Genomic DNA, 22,410 nt, shown 5'->3' with positions numbered 1-22,410 from the left:
GGATATGATGCCAGAGGAATGGGGAAAAGAGATATCTTGCAACTATGAGGACAAGAGAAAGCCTAGGATGCTAATGAGACTGTGATCTTAATGGATTACCAAATTTCAAACTCCCAGATATGTAAAAGAGAAAAAAAAAAACCCTCTATTTTGTTCAGCCACTTTAAATGTGATTTTATTTTATATATGTTGCTGAATCTATTCGTATGTGATCCAGAATTTGAAACCAGTAGTATGGTGAAACAAGTAATGCATTCTAAAGTACAGATTTGACTTTGTTTAAAGACACCTTGCAGTAGTAGGAGTTAAGATTCTACCCACTTGTATTTCCCTGAATCTCATTAAGCACTAGGGCAACAAAACAGCAACAACAACAACAACAAAAGAAGTCATAAGGATCCCTAACACCATGTCTTTTTTTCATTCCTCTTCCTTCATTCATTGATTTCTATACTTATTCATTAAGTAAATATTTATTGAGTTACCAACAGATGCTAAACAGTGTTAGGCAGTGAAGCTGCAAAGCGAGATAGAACCCAGTAGACCATTTTCTCTCTCTAGAGTGTCACGTCACCATTTCCATACCAACTTTATATGAGGATTAGCAGAGAAACAGTGTGAGTCTCTTCATTATTCTTATGGAAGTTGATGCTCTTTATTTAAATATCAATAAGTTAAAGAAATCTAATGTAGAGTTTTATCTTCCTAATGTTTTATTGAAAAAGAATTTTATGAATGGATTTTGGTTTTATAATACACACCATTTAACCCCACTAACTAAACTTAAAAAGGATTCTCTATACCCACTTAGCAATTTTCTTTTAAAGATAACATCGCTTTGCCCTTTCCTTTTGTTTTTTTAAAAATATTTATTTAAGCTGCATTCGATCTTAGTTGCAGCACGTGGGATCTTTAGTTGCGGCATGCATGTGGGATCTAGTTCCCTGACCAGGGTTCAAACCTGGGCCCCCTGCATTGGGAGCACGGATTATTACCCACTGAACCACCAGGAAGATCCCCACTTAGCAATTTGATTAGACCTTATGTCGTAAATATTTGAGTTGAAACTTTACCCTTCACTTTTATTTCTTTCGATAGAAGTTTCCTTCACCCCTAACTCTTTCAATTATTTGCTCTTTCCTTGTAAAACTCATACATTTCTATGAGCCACTTTAAATCTTTTGTAGATGAAGGTTTAGTGTAAAGAACAAAATTGTCTACCGTGTCTCTTGGAGAATAAAGGTGATTGTAGCTCTTTATATGGATCATAATATTTAAGTTGTTTTTAATAGCCAGCATATTAAAAACAACTTTAAAAAATTTCATATACAATTCCATAGTTAAAATGAACTCTAAGATCTTAAGAACTAAGAGTATATCATGGTCTAAAGAAGATGTGGTATATATATATATATATATATATATATATATATATATATATAATGGAATATTACTCAACCATCAAAAAGAATAAACTCATGCCATTTGCTGCAACATGGATGGACCTAGAGATATCATACTAAGTGAAGCAAGTCAGAAAGATAAAGATAAATACCATATGATATCACTTACATGTGGAATCTAAAATATGATGCAAATCAACATATCTATGAAACAAAAACAGACTCAAAAATAGAGAGAACAGACTTGTGGTTGCCAAGGTTGGGGGGTAGGGGAGGGAAGGATTGGGAGTTTGGGGTTAGTAGAGGCTAACTATTATATATAGAATGGATAAACAACAGGGTCCTACTGTATGGCACAGAGAGCTATAGTCAGGATCCTGTGACAAACCATAAAGGAAAAGAATATGAAAAAGAATATATAAATATGTATATTTATATGTATAAGTTTCACTTTGCTGTACAGAAGAAATTAACACATTATAAATCAACTATACTTCAATAAAACTTAAAGAAAGAGTATATCATGTTCTATCAAATATTTTGAAAAGAAATGGAAGGATAGATATTAACTTTTATCAGCAATTTATTCATCTGTCAATGGACACTTAAGTTGCTTCCATGTCCTGGCTATTGTAAATAGAGCTGCAGTGAACATTGTAGTACATGACTCTTTTTGAATTATAGTTTTCTCAGGGTATATGCCCAGTAGCAGGATTGCTGGGTCATATAGTAGTTCTATTTTTAGTTTTTTTGTTGTTTTTATTTTGAATTTTATTTTATTTATTTCTTATACAGCAGGTTCTTATTAGTCATCAATTTTATATACATCAGTGTATACACGTCAATCCCAATCACCCAATTCATCACACTCCCCCCACCCCCACCCCCCACCCCCACCGCTTTCCTCCCTTGGTGTCCATACGTTTGTTCTCTACATCTGTCTCTCAATTTCTGCCCTGCAGACTGGTTCATCTGTACCATTTTTCTGGTTCCACATATATGCGTTAATATACGATATTTATTTTTCTCTTTCTGACTTACTTCACTCTGTATGACAGTCTCCAGATCCATCCATGTCTCAACAAATGACCCAATTTCATTCCTTTTTATGGCTTTATAATATTCCATTGTATATATGTACCACATCTTCTTTATCCATTCGTCTGTCGATGGACATTTATGTTGCTTCCATGACATGGCTATTGTAAATAGTACTGCAATGAGCATTGGGGTGCATGTATCTTTTTGAATTATGGTTTTCTCTGGGTATATGCCCAGTAGTGGGATTGCTGGGTCATATGGTAATTCTATTTTTAGTTTTTTAAGGAACCTCCATACTGTTCTCCATAGTGGCTGTATCCATTTACATTCTCACCAACAGTGCAAGAGGGTTCCCTTTTCTCCACACCCTCTCCAGCATTTGTTGTGTGTAGATTTTCTGATGATGCCCATTCTAACTGGTGTGAGGTGATACCTCATTGTAGTTTTGATTTGCATTTCTCTAATAACTAGTGATGTTGAGCAGCTTTTCATGTGCTTCTTGGCCATCTGTATGTCCTCTTTGGAGAAATGTCTATTTAGGTCTTCTGCCCATTTTTGGACTGGGTTGTTTGTTTTTTTTAATATTGAGCTGCATGAGCTGTTTATATATTTTGGAGATTAATCCTTTGTCCATTGATTCGTTTGCAAATATTTTCTCCCATTCTGAGGGTTGTCTTTTCATCTTGTTTATGGTTTCCTTTGCTGTGCAAAAGCTTTGAAGTTTCATTAGGTCCCATTTTTTAATTTTTGTTTTTATTTCCATTTCTCTAGGAGGTGGGTCAAAAAGGATCTTGCTGTGATTTATGTCATAGAGTGTTCTGCTTATGTTTTCCTCTAAGAGTTTTATAGTGTCTGGCCTTACATTTAGGTCTTTAATCCATTTTGAGTTTATTATTGCATACAGTGTTAGGAAGTGTTCTAATTTCATTCTTTTACATGTAGCTATCCAGTTTTCCCAGCACCACTTATTGAAGAGGCTGTCTTTTCTCCATTGTATATTCTTGCCTATTTTATCAAAAATGTGACCATATGTTCATGGGTTTATCTCTGGGCTTTCTATCCTGTTCCATTGATCTATATTTCTGTTTTTGTGCCAGTACCATACTGTCTTGATTACTGTAGCTTTGTAGTATAGTCTGAAGTCCAGGAGCCTGATTCCTCCAGCTCTGTTTTTCTTTCTCAAGATTACTTTGGCTATTCAGGGTCTTTTGTGTTTCCATACAAATTGTGAAAATTTTTGTTCTAGTTGTGTGAAAAATGCCATTTGTAGTTTGATAGGGATTGCATTGAATCTGTACATTGCTTTGGGTAATATGGTCTGTTCTTCACTCAGACTGGACAGGGTTAAAGTAGCAGCTGATTAGGGGGTTCTGGCTCACTCAAGCCAGGGGAGAGGGAGGGGTACGGAATGTGGGGTGAGCCTGCAGCGGAGAGGACAATGTGACGTTGCAACAGCCTGAGGTGGGCTGTGTGTTCTCCTGTGGAAGTTGTCCCTGGATAATGGGACCTGGTAGGGGCAGGCTGCACAGGCCTCCAGGACAGGAGGTGTGGATAGTGACCTGTCCTTGCACACAGGCTTCTTGGTAGCTGTAGCAGCAGCCTTAGTGTTTCATGCCCATCTCTGGTGCCCGTGCTGATAGCCATGACTCGCACCCATCTCAGGAGCTCGTTTAGGCGGTGCTTTGGTTCCCCTCTCCTTGCGCACCCCAAAACAGTAGTCTCTTGCCTCTTAGGCAATTCCAGACTTTTTCCCAGACTCCCTCCTGGCTAGCTGTGGTACACTAGCCCCCTTCAGGTTGTGTTCACACAGCCAATCCCAGTCCTCTCCCTGGGATCCGACCTCTGAAGCCAGAGCCTCAGCTCCCAGTCCCCACCTGCCCCAGCAGGTGAGCAGACAATCCTCTCAGGTTGGTGAGTGCTGATTGGCACCGATCCTCTGTACGGGAATCTGTCCGCTTTGTCCTCTGCACCACTGTTGCTGCGCTCTCCTCCATGGCTCCAAAGCTTCCCCCCACATCCCCATCTCCACCAGTGAAGGGGCTTCCTAGTGTGTGGAAACTTCCTCCTTCACAGCTCCCTCCCAGTGGTGCAGGTCACATCCCTATTCTTTTGTCTCTGTTTTATCTTTTTTCTTTTGCCCTCCCCAGGTACATGGGGAGTTTCTTGCATTTTGCGAAGTGTAAGGTCTTCTGCCAGCATTTAGTAAGTGTTCTGTAGGAGTTGTTCCACATGTACATGCATTTCTGATGTATTTGTGAGGAAGAAGGTGATCTCCACATCTTACTCCTCTGCCATCTTGAAGGTCTCCCTGCCCCAGAAGGCCGAAATTAACTTTAAGTGCCATTTCAGTATTTGTAGTTTGTGAATGTATATGTACTGGATATATTATATAGATACGAAAGAGACAAGGAATAGGAACTGGGCACAACCATGCAGGGGGAACAGATTGCTATATAATCAAGTTCTGTAAGAGGAAGGGAAGTAGTGGTAGATATCTGGTGGGAAACCAAAGTTATCGACTATAATGTATAAAGCAATACTATAGAAATCAAGAGCAAAATAATCTTCATTCTCTAATATATATTGTTAATGAGCTGCTTTAGCTTTCCTTCTACCTACAAATATGGGATCTCTCACAACATGAATATAGTCCTGACTGCCACAATACAAGTTTTGTTTTATTTTTTAAAAGTTTTATTTATTTATTCTTGGCTGTGTTGCATCTTCGTTGTGGTGCGCGGGCTTCTCATTGCATTGGCTTCTCTTGTTGCGGAGCATGGGTTCTAGACACGTGGGCTTCAGTAGTTGTGGCTCGCGGGCTCTAGAGCGCAGGCTCAGTAGTGGCGCATGAGCTGTGTTGCTCCGCGGCATGTGGGATCTTCCCGGACCAAGGCTCGAACCTGTGTCCCCTGCATTGGCAGGTGGATTCTTAACCACTGTGCCACCAGGGAAGCCCCTGTTTTATTTTTAATTTGACATGTCTTTACTGCCAAGAATGGGTGAGGACAAATTCTCTCACTACTTTTCTTTATTTGAACTCCTTTGAAGATCTCATTTATACAGAACATTGTGATATCAGTTAGACTTAACATGGAACAACTACATTTGTATAAGTAAATGCAAATAAATTTTGTGGCAGTATTAGGTCATAAAGTGATCCTGATGTGCTTTTTTATTATTTTAATTTTATAATACAAAAAAAGTAAAAATTCTCATAGAATACTCTTATACCAAATAGAATATTTTCAGAAACTCTCAAACTCAATTTGACAAATAAGTTATGGTGAGAGACATATGGAACAGCACTCTAGGACTGTTGTGGCGGAAGCAGAGATCAAAGACAAATAAGACTGACTAAACAGAATGCTTATTTACTGGAAGAGAGATGAGTGAGGGTACACAGAAAGGTCTGGGGAGAAAAAAACAAGTCAAACAGGACTTCTCCTCTCTGACCACACATTTGTAAATGATTTTTTTTATATTTGCAAAACAAAATCTTGAATGGATTATTATTTACAGAAGGATTGGAAGATGAAATTCTGCTCAAGAATAAATGGTTTTCTATGCTCTTTATAGTGACTCAGAAATAACTCCCATAGCACTTGACTTAAACAGCTCATGGGTAGTTCCAGGCTAGATAACTGGAAGAGGTACAGGGAGAATGAGGCAATGGAGAAGTCACATCCCACCTTAGTTCTCTGCTTTCAGCCTTCCTAGCTTTGTGAGTGATGGCTGAGTGACAACTGCTGACTGTGCTAGCATAGCAGACAGAGACACACCATCAAGCAGAGAATTGTGCCTCTTTTCTCTGAAAGCAGACTAGGAGGATTGAAGTGCTTTGGGTTCAACATGAGAAGTTTAAAAAAAAATTCTGAATATAAAGAACTGATTTTGGTTGCTTTAGGTCTCCTTAGTTGGATTATGTGTTTTACAAGGTCTACAAATGAACAGGGAACCATCTGTGTGAGCTGAAAGGGCTAATACTCAGCCCAAATGTCTCCTTTGCAACTATAGGTGATTTTCAGTGGGGAAATCTGGCCACTCGAATTATAACTGTTCAAACAGATTTTATTATTGACAGTATTAAAGGTCACTAGAACCTTACATTTATGAAGATAGTATTTTACCTTGGCTTTTATACTGACACCAAGAATGCAGGGTGGTGACATGTGGTCAGCCTGGCACAGAATGTCAGTAGTCCTTCCGGAACATTTCTCATATACTTGACAAAATATTGTATTTTCTATAAGCAGTGGTCCCTCCTTTCCAAATCTGAAACAATGGCTTGTCAACAAAACTTCACAAATTTATGAGTATGCATGCAAAAGCAAAGGGGGGAAAGACTCAGCGTTCCCTTTGTGAGTGGGAAATAAGTCATGAGCATTTATGAAATGACTGTGTAAGAGTAGTTAATCATTTGGGAAATGTGGGTTGAGGTTACTTAGCTAAGACCTATTATTAGAGCTAATGCCATACCCCTGTGGCTTCATTCACCCCAAAATATATCTAATACAGCCCAATGTGGTCAAGAGTGTACTTACTGCTGCTTCCCCCACTAATGAATTTAAAATGACTTGCAGCCCGGGTATCTTTTGATTCTGATATGTGGCTCTAATGGGAATTCACGCAGCTTAATCACTACTCACCTGACTGAAAATACAATGCTATAAAGCCAAGTGGTGAAACCAGCCTCATATATTCTGATTGCTGCTACCCGGGGTAATTAGTGATGGTTGCAGGTTTTGCAAGAGGTGGCTCTGTTATGTTTCTATGTGCAAGGAAAGGAGGTCTGCTCACAATGGCACACTTGGGGAGAGCAAGTTCTCTGAATGACTTGAGATTTACTTCTTAGTCTTTAAAAATACATTAAGATTGGCATTTTCCAAGTTAAATTGCCTGGGAAGATTTTATTGCTTTGGTTAGTTAAAATTAAGAATATAAATTATTGAGTCTATACTTTAATGTTCTCTTGCTTTAAATAGTTGACAGGCATATTGAGAGCTGAAAATCTCACTTATCAGTAATGAAACAGTGCTGCAAAATTACATTAGATATGAAACACAGATTTTCTATACGGTTACATAATTTTAAAAGTTAGCATTACTATTGATTTATATACAATATCAAAGGTAAAACATAAAATAAATCATTTTCTATTTTTTTCTTTATATGGTGATAATGCATAAAATCTATTAATACTAATGACTTTCTGCCCTTTATATATTCCACAATAGAAACAGGTGTACAGATATACACACAGAACCCAGAACACCATTTATTTTTGCTAAGAAGATGTACGCTTCTTTGAAAATGGTATATTCCTGAGCATTTACCCATAAAACAAATTATTGTGAGTTAATCAGTTATATTTTGAAAGCTGGAGTTTTTTAAAAAAATAAAGAGATAAATCTGTTTAGGCTGAAAGGGGGAAACGAAATCAGGCAGTAGATGAGCAAGTTGGTAAAATCACAATTGAGACTGGTCAATTGTGCTTTGGAGTCAGATCTATCTGGTTTACACACTAGCTGTGCAACTTTGGAGAACTTAACATCTCCATCTCCATCTCAACATCTTCATCTTTAAAACTAGATAATAATTCTTACTTTACAAGTTTTTATAAAGATTAAATAAATCTTATAAATAATGTAGCTCAGAATTTTACATACAGTATATTTTTAAAAATTAGTACCCATTAGAGTTACTCCATCAAAATTAATTTTAAAAATATTTATGAGGTCTATTTTGTGTTAAGTATTTAGGGATAAACTGGTGAGCAGAAGCGAACATAGTCTGTATTAAAAACAAAAAACAAGCACAGTGCTAACCCTCTTGGAGCTTCCCAGTCTAACGGGGAACATAGTCAAATAATCCCATAAATAAATTTAAAATAATTATGACTGTGAAAAGCATACGACACTGTCAAAGCATGTAATGAGGAAGATGAACAGGGGTGATTTCCTTGAGAAAATGATGATTCAACTGAAATATGAAAGAAAAGAGGAAGAAAATAAGTGAAGAGAGAAGTGAAGGATTTTCCACGTAGCATTTATGAAGCATTGTTCTTTACAGGAACTGAAAAGAAGCTGTTGTTACAGAACCACTTCAAGTGAGGGAGGAAGGAGTTGAGGTGAGGCTCTCCTAGGAAGGGCTGTTTCCATTCACAGGAGTCTTGGAGAGTTTTAAACAGAGGGCAACATGAATAAACCTGAACTTGAAAAGATGCCCCTGGTTGCAGTGATAAGAATGGATTAGAGAGGAGCAATAGTGAATATGTATAAGCCAACTATGAAGCCAACTTAGTAGTTTAGGCAAGAGGCAGTGGTCATTTGGACTAAGGTAGCAGTGGAAATGGAGAGAAGTAGATGAATTTGAGGAAAATTTGAGTTAAAATTTATATGGCTTGGAGTTGAGTTGTATATGGGCTTTATTGCTGAAGACGTATACTACTACAACCCATCCCTTGTCCACTCACTCTCTTTCTTTTCTAGATGTCTATTTCATACCTTCTCCTTTATTTTCAACCCCCTATACTTATCTCCCCATACTCATTCTTAGCTGATAACCTTGTTTCTGAGTCACTGAGGAAATGGAAACAATCAGAAGACAAGTCCTGAACTCCTTAAACTGCACCTACCTACTCACATAACAGCATCTGCACCAACATCTTGTCTCCCTGCTTTTAGCCTGGTTATATTACCCAAGCTCTGCCTCAAGCTAGCTTGTCCACATGTCCACTTTATCCCATCTACTCTCAACTTCTTCAGTAATTCTCCTCTTATTGTACTCCATCATCTCTCTCTCTCTTTCTCTCTGTCTCTCTCTCCTGGATCATTATCATTACTGTTTTGTTTTGTTTTTTTAACATCTTTATTGGAGTATAATTGCTTTACAATGGTGTGTTAATTTCTGCTTTATAACAAAGTGAATTGGTTATACAGATACATATGTTCCCATATCTCTTCCCTCTTGCGTCTCCCTCCCTCCCACCCTCCCTATCCCACCCCTCTAGGTGGTCACAAAGCACCAAGCTGATCTCCCTGTGCTATGCAGCTGCTTCCCACTAGCTATTTTACATTTGGTAGTGTATATATGTCCATGTCACTCTCTCACTTTGTCACAGCTTACCCTTCCCCCTCCCCATATCTTCAAGTCCATTCTCTAGTAGGTCTATGCCTTTATTCCCATCTTGCACCTAGGTTCTTCATGACCTTTTTTTTTTTCTCTTAGATTCCATATATATGTGTTACCATATGGTATTTGTTTTTCTCTATCTTACTTACTTCACTCTGTATGACAGACTCTAGGTCCATCCATTAGTGTTCAAAGAGGCCCTTTTATCTCATATTTTTAGAAAAGAATCTTGACTCTATTTTTCTCCATAGCTAATGCTCCAATTTTTTGGAGGGGAGGACAGTGACCTTGGTTTTAAACAAAATTCCTCAAAAGAGTTATTTGTACTTTTTTCTCCAATCCCTACTAGTCTTTCTTTAAACCCACCCAACAGACCTGTACCATTCCACCAAAAGTATAAGAAATTATAGCCAACACAGTATAGTCATGCACATTTATGTAGGGTGGGCCTAGGAAACACAAGAAAAGGCTTAGTCACACTATATCATCATGTTAACTAATCATTATTACAAACTAGCAACTTAAACCTTTTGTGCAAATTCACATCAATTAACTTTCTAGTTGAGATACTGGGGGCTGGGGGGGATGTTATGGACAAGCATTAACGTGAACATTTACAGCCTGTTGTGTCCCTTTCTCTTGACTTACTTCAGCCTCTTACTTCAGCTATCTCAAAAATTTAAGTATTAATTTTTTTTTTTTTTTTTGCGGTACGCGGGCCTCTCACTGTTGCGGCCTCTCCCGTTGCCAAGCACAGGCTCCGGACGCGCAGCCTCAGCGGCCATGGCTCATGGGCCCAGCCACTCCACAGCATGTGGGATCTTCCCGGACTGGGACACGAACCTGTGTCCCCTGCATCGGCAGGCAGACTCTCAACCACTGTGCCACCAGGGAAGCCCCTTAATTTTTCAACTATATTGCATTTATAGTTTTTTGTGAAATAATCATACAGGTTCTTGTCTTTATAGGATCATTGAAAATATGAAAAGTAAAAAAAGATGCCATTATTGATCACAAGAACAGCAGAATTTTGAACATATCCAGGCAGAGAGAGAGAAAGAAAGAGAGTGAGAGAAATCTTAGAACTCATTTCCTGAAATGATTTGTCTCAACCGGAATGTGTCTCATAGTGAAACAAATGAAGGCAGAAAACACTACAGTACAAGAAGTGAAATGAACAAAGATTTATTTTAACTGGAGTTTTGAGATCAGAGTTACAAATGTCACAAAAATAAATCATCTAAATGAATGTATTTTATCTGGGAAAATAATGAATTTAATAAAATAAATAAACTGTAAGACATCTTATATTTCTGTTATTGTAGACTTCCTCGGCATTTCCATTTAAATTCTACATTAGGTATTCAAATTCTCATTTATACATCTGGCATAAATCAAAACTCATGAATTTGTTAAAGGATTTTTGGTGTTGCTATTTAAGCAAATGAGTTTATTCATAATATCTTACAACTTGTTTCTGGTGGTTTAAAATATTGTTATTTTGGTGTTGAATAATAATAAGGATCTCAGCATGAAGAAGCTGAAGATGTTTGCATATCATTCAAAAAATACGTTAATATAGCAACTCAGCTAGGCTTAAAGATAGGTACCAAAATATGTACTATAAAATGTTCTATTGACCAAACTTAACAAATTTTCATCTCAGCTATTATCATTAACACTCCCAATAGCTTTCAGTTTACAAAAAAGTAAGGCAGTTAAGGTATATAATTAAGATAATACAGCATTTGGCTTACTTCTATACTCAGATTGAATGACCTCTTAGAAAATACTAAGAATAATTTTTAAAAATCATGAAAAAAATCAAAATATAAACTTTTCACTGCTCATAGGACAAAGTCCAGTAACATTAGTTTTAAAATATACACATCATGACTATGGTGTTCACAATATTCAGTAGCTATAAGTTTAGAGCTGCTCTGTCCAATATGGAAGCCCTAAGTGAATGTGGCTGATGTGCACTCAAAATAGGGGTGATCCAAACTGAGATACACTCTACGTGAAAAGTGCTCACCAATATTGAAGACTCGGTATTTGAAAAAAGAAGGTAAAATATCTCATTAAAGACTTCTAGAATCCTCTCTAGAATGTAGACAGCAGGGCAGAACATTACTTCCATCTTTATAAAAAATGGTTAGAATAACTTCAAATTAATAACTCTTTTATATCTATTAAAGAACTGAGGTTGCAAAACAACTACCCAAACACTAAAGAGAGACAGGCATCTTCAGGGAGAGAGGAGACACAAGCACTCACTTACCAGATGCTGCTGAACACCAACTGGAAGAACTCAACTATAACAGTTGACAAATGGGTGAAGGCCCAGGGCACACTGGCAGGACAGTGATGAACCCTTGGGAGCTCTAGAAATGGGAGGAGTCCACACCATCTTGCTGGATTTTTCTCTGTGAATCCCACCATGTAATCACAGAAAAGATCAGAGAGCGTGAAGAATATGTTGATTTTGATGCAGTCCTGGGGGAGGGGAAAGCACCTCTGCAGGAGGGCCAAGAAATGCCACTTGACTTTTTCCCTATCTCCTCATAAGGAACCAATGCCTGTGGGAGGGAGGGCAACAAACCATTTTACCCTAGAGCACTGAAGGAGGGGAACAGGAAGAACACAATCCCGGGAGGAGCAGGAATATACTCTGGGCCCACACAGCCAGGAAAGGGGCAAAAGAATGGAGTGGACCATGCTTCTGACACCCAGGGACTTGGTTCCTGCTATGGCTGAGGCTTCAGAACAGACAACAGTCACCACCAGCAGTCCAACAGGCTTCAGGTAACAACAGTGTGCAAAGAGCCCCTTTCTGAAGTGTAGCTATAGCTGAGGGCTGCACAGATCTAATGTAGTGAATGAATCCTCATCTTACACAAAAGGTATCACTATAGGAATCAAAGGGTGCTTTGGGTTTAACCATAGTAACAGCAAGTCTCAAATCTAGTCCAGCTTTTACTCAAACTCTTACACTAAAGGCCTAGCAGATGGAAAAGTGTGCCCACTTCCATACATACACATACATGTATAATGAAAAAGCATACTCCCAAGAAACAATCATCAGAACCAAACTCAGATATGACACAGGTGTTGAAACTATATAACAGGAAATTTAAAATTACTATGATCAATATGTTTATGGCTCTAATGGAAATGATAGACAACATGCAAAATCAAATGGGTGACTTCAGCAGAGAGATGGGAACAAAAAGAAATGATTAAATGGAAATGGCATAAATGAGAAAAACAGTAAGAAAGATAAAGAATGCCTCCACTCTGTTCAACACTGTGAGGGAAGGCATAAGTGAACTTGAAAATAGGCCAATAGAAATTACCCAAACTAAGCACAAGGAGAAGACAAAGTGAGCAAAAATAGAATAGAGCATCTATAGCACCTGAAAATATCAAGCAGTATAATATACATGTAGTTTGAATTCCAGAAGAAAAAGAGAGAGAGAATTTGGAGGAAGAAATCTTTATAAAATTAATGAAAAAATAATGGCTGAGAATTTTCTAAAATTAATGACATATGCCAAACAATAGATCCCCAAACTCAACAAGTGGGAAAATACCAAAAGATAAAAAAAAAAAAAAAAAAAAAACCAAGCAGAGCAAAACATAACATACACAGGCATATCATATTCAAACTATTGAAAACAAAACTCAGAAAGAAAATCTTGATGACATGCAGAGGAACAAAAATAAAAATTATTGCTGAATTCTCATGAGAAACCATGAAAGCATTAGACAATGAAATGATATTGTTAATGTACTGAAAAATAAAACAAGGATATCAACCCATAATTCTATAGCCAATATTCTGTATAATTCTACAGCAGTATTAGACAAGAAAAGTTTAATGACTTTCAAGGAGAAGGAATATATTATAAAACAGAAACTTGGACCTACACGAAGAAATGTAAGAGGACTGGACTAGGATAAAGATAAAATAAGTTTGTATTTCTTAGTTTAACCAAATCTAAAAAATAACAGACAGTCTAAAGCAAAGTAGTTTGTGTTTACAACAAAAAAGTAAAATAAGTTATATCAGTAGTACAAAGGATGGGAGAGAAAGATTGAGAATATACTATTTCGAGATCTTCATGCTGTACATGAAGTGGTATAATGTTTAAAGGGATACTGATTAATTAGGAAAGCATATTGTAATAAAGACAAAGGGAACAAATAGAACAAGTAGTGAGATGACCCTAAGCTGTCCCAGCCACCAGCCTTTGCGTCAACCCAACTGAGGGCCCAGACATTATGAAACAGAGATGGGCCACACTTTGTGCACTCTGTTCAAATATTCTGACCAAAAAAAAAAAAAAATTAGTGAGATAGAATAATAACAACTTTTTGTTTAAACCATTATGTTTGGGGGTATTTTATTATGTAGTGATAAATAGTGCAAACAGTCAGGAATTATTAAATTGCAAGAAACAAAAAATTCTACCCAAATTAGCCCAAATAAAAATATATTTATGATAAATATACAAGGATGTCTCAAACACTTAATTTATTTTTTCATTTAACAAATATTTATTGAGTACTTACCACCTGCACTTACTGAAGATATTATAGTGCTTGGTAATTTATGTGTATTATTTCATTTCATCTAAATATTTTACAAATGAAGAAACTGAGATCTGAAGCTAAGTTTTTGTCAAAGACTCATAGCTGCTAATAAGCAGTTGAGCTGGGATCCAGATTTAGGTCAGATTGTAGCTCTTATAATCATAAAGATCTTCTCTTTTCACATAAACACTTGATTTTAAGAAACAGTTCTGCCTCACATGCCATCAAAAGTGTTTAGGCAGTAACTCACCTGTCCCTCTGTCTGGTGCCACATGGCCCCTCGTCTGTACATAGTTCAGGTCAATAGACTAGCATGTCAGCCATGACATTTTCACTGACTCCTTTGTGGAGAGTCAGTATGAAAAGACAGTAAAGAGACAGCTGATTTCTGGTGAGAATGAAGGAAAGAGTGATTCAAGGATTCTAGTTCAGCATAGCCATTATGAACAGAGGTTTAAGGGTCAGACAAACTGATTCAAGTCCCAGCTACTCTATTTTCTAACTGTGAGGCAAATTTCTTAATCTTGCTAAGTCTCAATATTCATATATATATTTGGGATAATAAAAATTCACATATATATAGTAAGATTCAAATGAAATAATGTAAATAATGTCTCTGGTTCTCAATTAAGCTATTATTATTTTGGAGCCTTTGGATAACAGGGTGGTCAGTGGATTTATTCACTGAGACATAACCATAGGAAAAAGAATGAATTTTGGAGGCTGAAAGTCAAATTTGGTACATGTTCAGTTTGAAATACTTGTGGGACATTCCACTGAAGATTAACCATAGATATTTGGACATATAGTTATGTAGGGAGCAAAGAACAATGAACTCAAATAAGGTAATGTCCAGTTTCTAGAGGCACTTGAATCCCAAATTGAGACTTCTGAATCAATAGAAAACATGGGAAGTTTCTGAGCAGGAGAATGAATTCTGCTGCTAAAAGAAAAAGTTCTGTACACAAAAAATCCTTCCTTATGTGACTCTCTAATAATAAAATATTAAAATGTTGAATAACAATATTTTAAAAAATCACATAAATTAAAACTTTTAATTACTCTAATCACTTTATGTGTAAATACTTTTTAATATCGCTAAGCAGTGGATAATGATATATCCCCTAATGTCAATATCATCTGGAAAATAATGCTTTTTTTGAGAGAAGTCAATGTTAAAGCTTTGTATTATTCACGGAATGTGTGGAGATGGATCTAATTTGTAACCTGGCACTAGAGTTCAGCAAGTTAGGACAATGAAGTGTCAAGTGCATCCTGATGATTATGCAAACCACAATTACATTCCCTCTAATGGCTGCCACTGTGCCTTACTCTCCTCCCACAGGGTGTCCACCTCCAACTCTAACCTGTTGATCTCAAGTGCCTTTCAGTGTTGGGAAGGGAGTGCTGCTTATCATTGGTATTGAGAACATCGTTCCCGGTAATGCTAGGCACAACTGAAAATATTTTTTAACCTGACAAAGCATATATTGGTAACCTTGCTAAGGACTTCATATAAACCTTGCAATGATTTGCTGAGATGAAGCACAGAAAGGCATGTAACAGGCAGATGGTTGTCTTATTGCATAATATCTGAATAAGAACAATCCAGACTTAGTAACTTCTTAATACCATCATTTTAAGAAAGGAAAGTAAAAAAAAAAAAGAGCAGACTCATGACAAAGAAGGTATTGGTAAAGCTAAGAACTTTGGGCTGCAAACACATTGGCATAATATCAGTTCCCCAAAAGGAACTCAGTTCCTCTCATTAGTGGATCTGTATTAAAAGTGTAGTCAATTATTATGATTATATTTTGTTAATAAACAGTTTGGAAAATTTGTTTTTTCTATTTTTAGGTAAGTACTTGCATAATATCCTTGAAATAACCTCTTTGCTCACAAAGCCTAAAACATTTAGTATCTGGCCCTTTACAGAAAAATTTGTTGATTAATCATAATTTATTCTTTTAAGTGGGGAAGAGTGTCCTTCCCGGACCACATATCTCCAGAAGGTCAAAATTGACTGCTGGTAAGAGAGGTGGAGTAGGGAGTATAATTGTTGAAATGAAACCCACTACATTAACCTAAAGTATGAACCAGGATGACGTATATTAAAAAAACTTACTCCTAATTTGGAATGGCTGGAAGATTGTGAAGAAATGGATAGAATATGTTGTTTAAAGATATTTAGTGATCAGATTATCAAGTCATGTATATCATATTAAATAAATTGTTTTGTTGCCTGTAATTTTGGTATCATATCCAAGAAATTGTTGCCTAGGACAGTGTTATGAAGCTTTACCCCTGTGTTTTATGCTATGATTTTAAACTTGTGAAAGGTCAGTTGCTCTTATTTGTATGGGTTTATTTCTGGCCTCTATATTCTGTTCCATTGGTCCATCTGTCTGTCTTTTGTCAATACCATACTGTTTTAATTTACTGTAGCTTTGTAATATATTTTGAAATCAGGAAGTGTGATATGTCTTCAGATTTGTTCTTTTTTCTCAAGATTGTTTTGGCTATTTGGGGTCTATTGTGTTTCTATATGAATTTTAGAATTGCTTTTTCTATTTCAGTAAAAAGTGCTATTGTGATTTTTTTTCTTAAAATTTTTATTAGAGTATAGTTGATTTACAATGTTGTGTTAGTTTCAGGTGTACAGCAAAGTGAATCAGTTATACATATATCCACTGTTTTTTTTTTTCTTTTAAGATTCTTTTCACATATAGGCCATTACAGAGTATTGAGTAGAGTTCCCTGTGCTATACAGCAGGTTCTTATTAGCTATCTATTTTATATATAGTATATATGTCAGTCCCAATCTGCAAATTTATCTCTTCCCCACTTATACCCTGGTAAACATAAATTTGTTTTCTACATCAATGACTTTACTTCTGTTTTGTAAATAAGTTCATTTGCATGCTTTTTTTTCTTTTTAAGATTCCACATATAAGTGATGTCATATGATATTTGTCTTTCTGTGTCAGACTTACTTCTCTCAATATGACAATCTCTAGGTCCATCAATGTTGCTGTAAATGTCATTATTTTGTTCTTTTTTATGGCTGAGAAATATTCCATTGTATATATGTACCACATCTTCTTTATCCATTCCTCTGTTGATGGACATTTAGCTTGCTTCCATCTCCTGCCTACTGTAAATAGTGCTGCAATGAATATTGAGGTACTGTATCTTTTAAATTATGGTTTTATCTGGGTATATGCCTAGGAATGGGATTGCTGGGTCATATGGTACTTCTATTTTTAGTTTTTTAAGGAACTTCCATACTTTTCTCCAGAGTGGCTGTACCAATTTACATTCCCACCAAGAGTGTAGGAGGGTCCCCTTTCCTCCACACCCTCTTCAGCCTTTATTATTTGTAGATTTTTTGATGATGGTCATTCTGACTAATGTGAAATGATACCTCATTGTAGTTTTGACTTGCATTTCACTAATAATTAGTGATGTTGAGCACCTTTTCATGTGCTTTTTGTCCATCTGTATTCTTCTTTGGAGAAATGTCTATTTAGATCTTCTGCCCATTTTTTGATTGGGTTATTTGTTTTCTTGATATTGAGCTGCATGAGCTTTTTGTATATTTTGGAGATTAATCCCTTGTTGGTTGCTTCATTTGGAAATATTTTCTCCCATTCTGAGAGTTGTCTTTTTGTTTTGTTTATGGTTTCCTTTGTTGTGCAAAAGCTTTTAAGTTTCACTGGATCCCATTTGTTTATTTTTGTTTTCATTACTCTAGGAGGTGGGCCAAAAAAGATCTAACTGTGATTTATGTCAAAGAATGTTCTGCCTATGTATTCCTCTAAGAGTTTTACAGTGTCTGGCCTTACATTTAGGTCTTTAATCCATTTTGAGTTTATTTTTGTGTATGGTGTTAAGAAGTGTTCTAATTTCATTTATTTACATGTAGCTGTCCAGTTTTCCCAGGACCACTTATTCAAGAGACTATCTTTTCTCCATTGTATGTTCTTGCCTCCTTTGTCATACATTAAGTGATCATAGGTGCATGGGTTTATCTCTGGGCTTTCTATCCTGTTCCATTGATCTATATGTCTGTTTTTGTGCCAATACCATACTCTTTTGATTACTGTAGCTTTGTAATACAGTCTGAAGTCAGGGAGCCTGATTCCTCCAGTTCTGTTTTGCTTTCTCAATGTTGCTTTTTCTATTTGGGGTCTTTTGTGTCTCCATACAAATTGTAAGCTTTTTTTTTTTGTTCTAAATCCGTAAAAAATGTCACTGGTAATTTGATAGGGATTGCATTGAATCTGTAGATTGCTTTGGGTAGTATAGTCATTTTCATAATATTGATTCTTACAATCCAAGAACATGGTATATATGTCCATCTGTTTGTCATCTTTCATCAGCATCTTGCAGTTTTCTGAGTACAGGTTTTTGCCTCCTTAGGTAGGTTTATTCCTAGGTATTTTATTCTTTTTGTTGTGATGGTAAATGGGATTGTTTCCTTAATTTCTCTTTCTGACCTTTTCTTGTTAGTGTATAGGAATGCAAGAGAATTCTGTGTATTAATTTTGTATCCTGAAACTTTGCCAAATTCATTGGTGAGCTCTAGTAGTTTTCTGGTAGCATTTTTAGGATTTTCTATGTTTAGTATCATGTCATTTGCAAACAGTGACAGTTTTACTTCTTCTTTTCCTATTTGGGTTATGTTTATTTCTTTTTCTTCTCTGATTGCCATGGCTAGGACTTCCAAAACTATGTTGAATAAAAGTGGTGAGAGTGGACATCCTTGTCTTGTTCCTGATCTTAGGGGAAATGCTTTCAGTTTTTCACAATTGAGAATGATGTTTGCTGTGGGTTTGTTGTAAATCGCCTTTATTATGTCAAGGTAGTTTTCCTCTATGTCCACATTTTTTTTAATTTTTGAATTTTATTTTATTATTTTTTTATACAGCAGGTTCTTATTAGTAATCAATTTTATACCCATCAGTGTATACATGTCAATCCCAATTGCCCAATTCATCACACCCCCCACCCCCACACCCCCATCACTTTTCCCGCTTGGTGTCCATACATTTGTTCTCTACATCTGTGTCTCAATTTCTGCCCTGCAAACCGGTTCATCTGTACTATGCCCACTTTCTGGAGAGTTTTTTTAATCATAAATGGGTGTGGAATTTTGTCAAAAGCTTTTTCTGCATCTATTGAGGTGATCATATGAGTTTTATTCTTCAATTTGTTAACATGGTGCATCCTATTGATTGATTTGCATATGTTGAGGAATCCTTGCATCACTGGGAGAAATCCCACTTGTTGATGGTATATGATCCTTTTAATGTGTTGTTGGATTCTGCTTGTTAGTATGTTGTTGAGGATTTTTGCATCTTTGTTCATCAGTGATATAGGTGTGTAATTTTCTTTCTTTGTGATATCTTTGTCTGGTTTTGGTATCAGGGTGATTGTGGCCAAGTAGAATGAGCTTGGGAGTGTTTTTTCCTCTGAAAATTTTTGGAAGAGTTTGAGAAGGATAGGTGTTAGCTCTTCTCTAAACGTTTGATAGAATTTTCCTGTGAAGCCATCTGATCATAGACTTTTGTTTGTTGGAAGATTTTTAATCACAGTTTCAATTTCATTACTTGTGATTGGTCTGTTCATATTTTCTATTTTTTCCGGGTTCAGTCTTGGAAGGTTTCTAAGAATTTGTCCATTTCTTCCAGGTTGTACATTTTATTGGCATATAGTTTCTTGTTATAGTCTCTTGTGATCCTTTGTATTTCTGCGATGTCAGTTGTAACTTCTCCTTTTTCATTTCTAATTTTATTGATTTGACTTCTCTCCCTTTTTTCTTAATGAATCTGACTAAATGTTTATCGATTTTCTATATCTTCTCAAAGAACCAGCTTTTAGTTTCATTGATCTTTGCTATTGTTTTCTTCATCTCTATTTCATGTATTTCTGCTCTGATCTTTATGATTTCTTTCCTTCTACTAAGTTTGGGTTTTGTTTGTTCTTCTTTCTCTAGTTGCTTTAGGTGTAAGATTAGGTTGTTTATTTGGGATTTTTCTTGTTTCTTGAGGTAAGATTATATTGCTATAAAGTTCTCTCTTAGAACTGCTTTTACTGCATCCCATAGGTTTTGGGTCATCATGTTTCTGTTGTCATCTTTTTCTAGGTATTTTTTGATTTCTTCAGTGATCTATTGGTGATTTAGTAGTCTATTGTTTACCTTTCATGTGCTTGTGTTTTTTTACAATTTTTTACCATGCGATTGACTTCTAATCTCATAGTATTTTGGTTGGAAAAGACACTTGATATGATTTCAATTTTCTTACATTTACCAAGGCTTGATTTGTGACCCAAGATGTGATCTATCCTGGAGAATGTTCTGTGTGCACCTCAAAAGAAAGTGTATTCTGCTGCTTTCAGATTATTGTCTTATAAATATCAATTAAGTCCATCTTGTTTAATGTATCATTTAAGGCTTGTGTTTCCTTATTAATTTTCTGTTTGGATGCTCTATCCATTGGTGAAAGTGGAGTGTTAAAGTCCCTCACTATTATTGTGTTACTGTCAATTTCCCCTTTTATGGCTGTTAGCATTTGCCTTATGTATTGAGGTGCTCTTATGTTGGGTGCATAAATATTTACAATTGTTATATTTCTTCTTGGATTGATATCTTGATCATTATGCAGTGTCCTCCCTTGTCTCTTGTAACAGTCTTTATTTTAAAGTCTATTTTATCTGATATGAGTATTGCTACTCCAGCTGTCTTTTGATTTACATTTGCATGGAATATTTTTTTGCATCACCTTACTTCCAGTCTGTATGCGTCCCTAGGTCTGAAGCTTGTCTCTTGTAGACAACATTTATATGGATCTTCTTTTTGTATCCATTCAGCCAGTCTATGTATTTTGATTGGAGCATTTAAACCATTACATTTAAGGTAATTATCAATATGTATGTTCCTGTTGCCATTTTCTTAATTGTTTTAGGTTTGTTTTTGTAGGTCTTTTTTCTTCCTTTCCTCTCTTGTTTTCTCTTTTGTTTCTTGCCTAGAGAAATTCCTGTAGCATTTGTTGTAAAGCTGGTTTGGTTGTGCTGAATTCTTTTAGCTTTTGCTTATCTGTAAAGCTTTTGATTTCTCCACTGAATCGGAATGAGAGCCTTGTTGGTTAAAGTATTCTTGGTTGCAGATTTTTTCCTTTCATCACTTTAAATATATCCTGCTTCTCCCTTCTGACCTGCAGAGTGTCTGCTGAGAAATCAGCTGATAACTTTATGTGGATTCCCTTGTACATTATTTGTTGCTTTTCCCTAGCTGCTTTTGATATTTTTTCTTTGTATTTAATTTTTTGGTAGTTTGATTAATATGTGTCTTGTCATGTTCCTCCTTGGGCTTATCCTGTATGAGAATTTCTTTGCTTCCTGAACTTGGGTGACTATTTTCTTTCCCATGTTAGGGAAGTTTTCAACTATAATGTCTTCAAATATTTTCTCAGGCCCTTTCTCTTTTTCTTCTTTTTCTGAGACTTCTATAATTTGAATGTTGGTGTGTTTAATGTTCTCCCAGAGGTCTCTGAGACTCTCTTCAATTGTTTTCATTCTTTTTTCTTTATACTGTGTCATGGCAGAGATTTCCACCATTCTGTTCCAGGTCACTTATCCGTTCTTCTCCCTCAGTTATTCTGCTATTGATTCCTTCTCATGTATTTTTCATTTAATTTATTATCTTGTTCATCTCTGCCTGTTTGTTCTTTGGTTCTTCTAGGTCTTTATTAAACTTTTCTTGATCTTCTTGATCTGTGTCTCCATTTTGTTTCTGAGATCTTAGATTACCTTTACTTTCATTACTGTGAATTCTTTTTCAGATAGATTGCATATCTCCTCTTCATCTAGTTGTTCTTGTAGTTTTTATCTTGTTTCTTTGTCTACAACATATTTCTCTGTTGTCTCATTTTGTCTCACTTACTGTGTTTGTCGTCTCCATTCCACAGGCTGCAGGATTGTAGTTCCTCTTGCTTCTGTTGTCTGCCCCCTGTTGGTTGAGACTGGTCCAAAGGCGTGTGCCTTTATCCCCTTGATAGGGGGTTTGATTGCTGTGGTGATGATCAGATCCTGCCCTAGATATTGAGCGGGACTTCCCCTTTGTTTGTAGTTGTCACTGCCTTGTCAGGGGTGGAGTCTCCTCCTTAGCTATTGGAGTAGAGGCCTCCAGATCTGTTCCTTAGCTGTGATTCTGAACTGTAGTGCAAGGTGAGTGGGA

The sequence above is a fragment of the Lagenorhynchus albirostris genome, chromosome 4, assembly GCF_949774975.1.
Source record: "Lagenorhynchus albirostris chromosome 4, mLagAlb1.1, whole genome shotgun sequence".
Classification (NCBI taxonomy): domain Eukaryota; kingdom Metazoa; phylum Chordata; class Mammalia; order Artiodactyla; family Delphinidae; genus Lagenorhynchus; species Lagenorhynchus albirostris.
The sequence above is the reverse complement of the archived record's forward strand: the minus strand, read 5'-3'. Positions refer to the sequence as shown.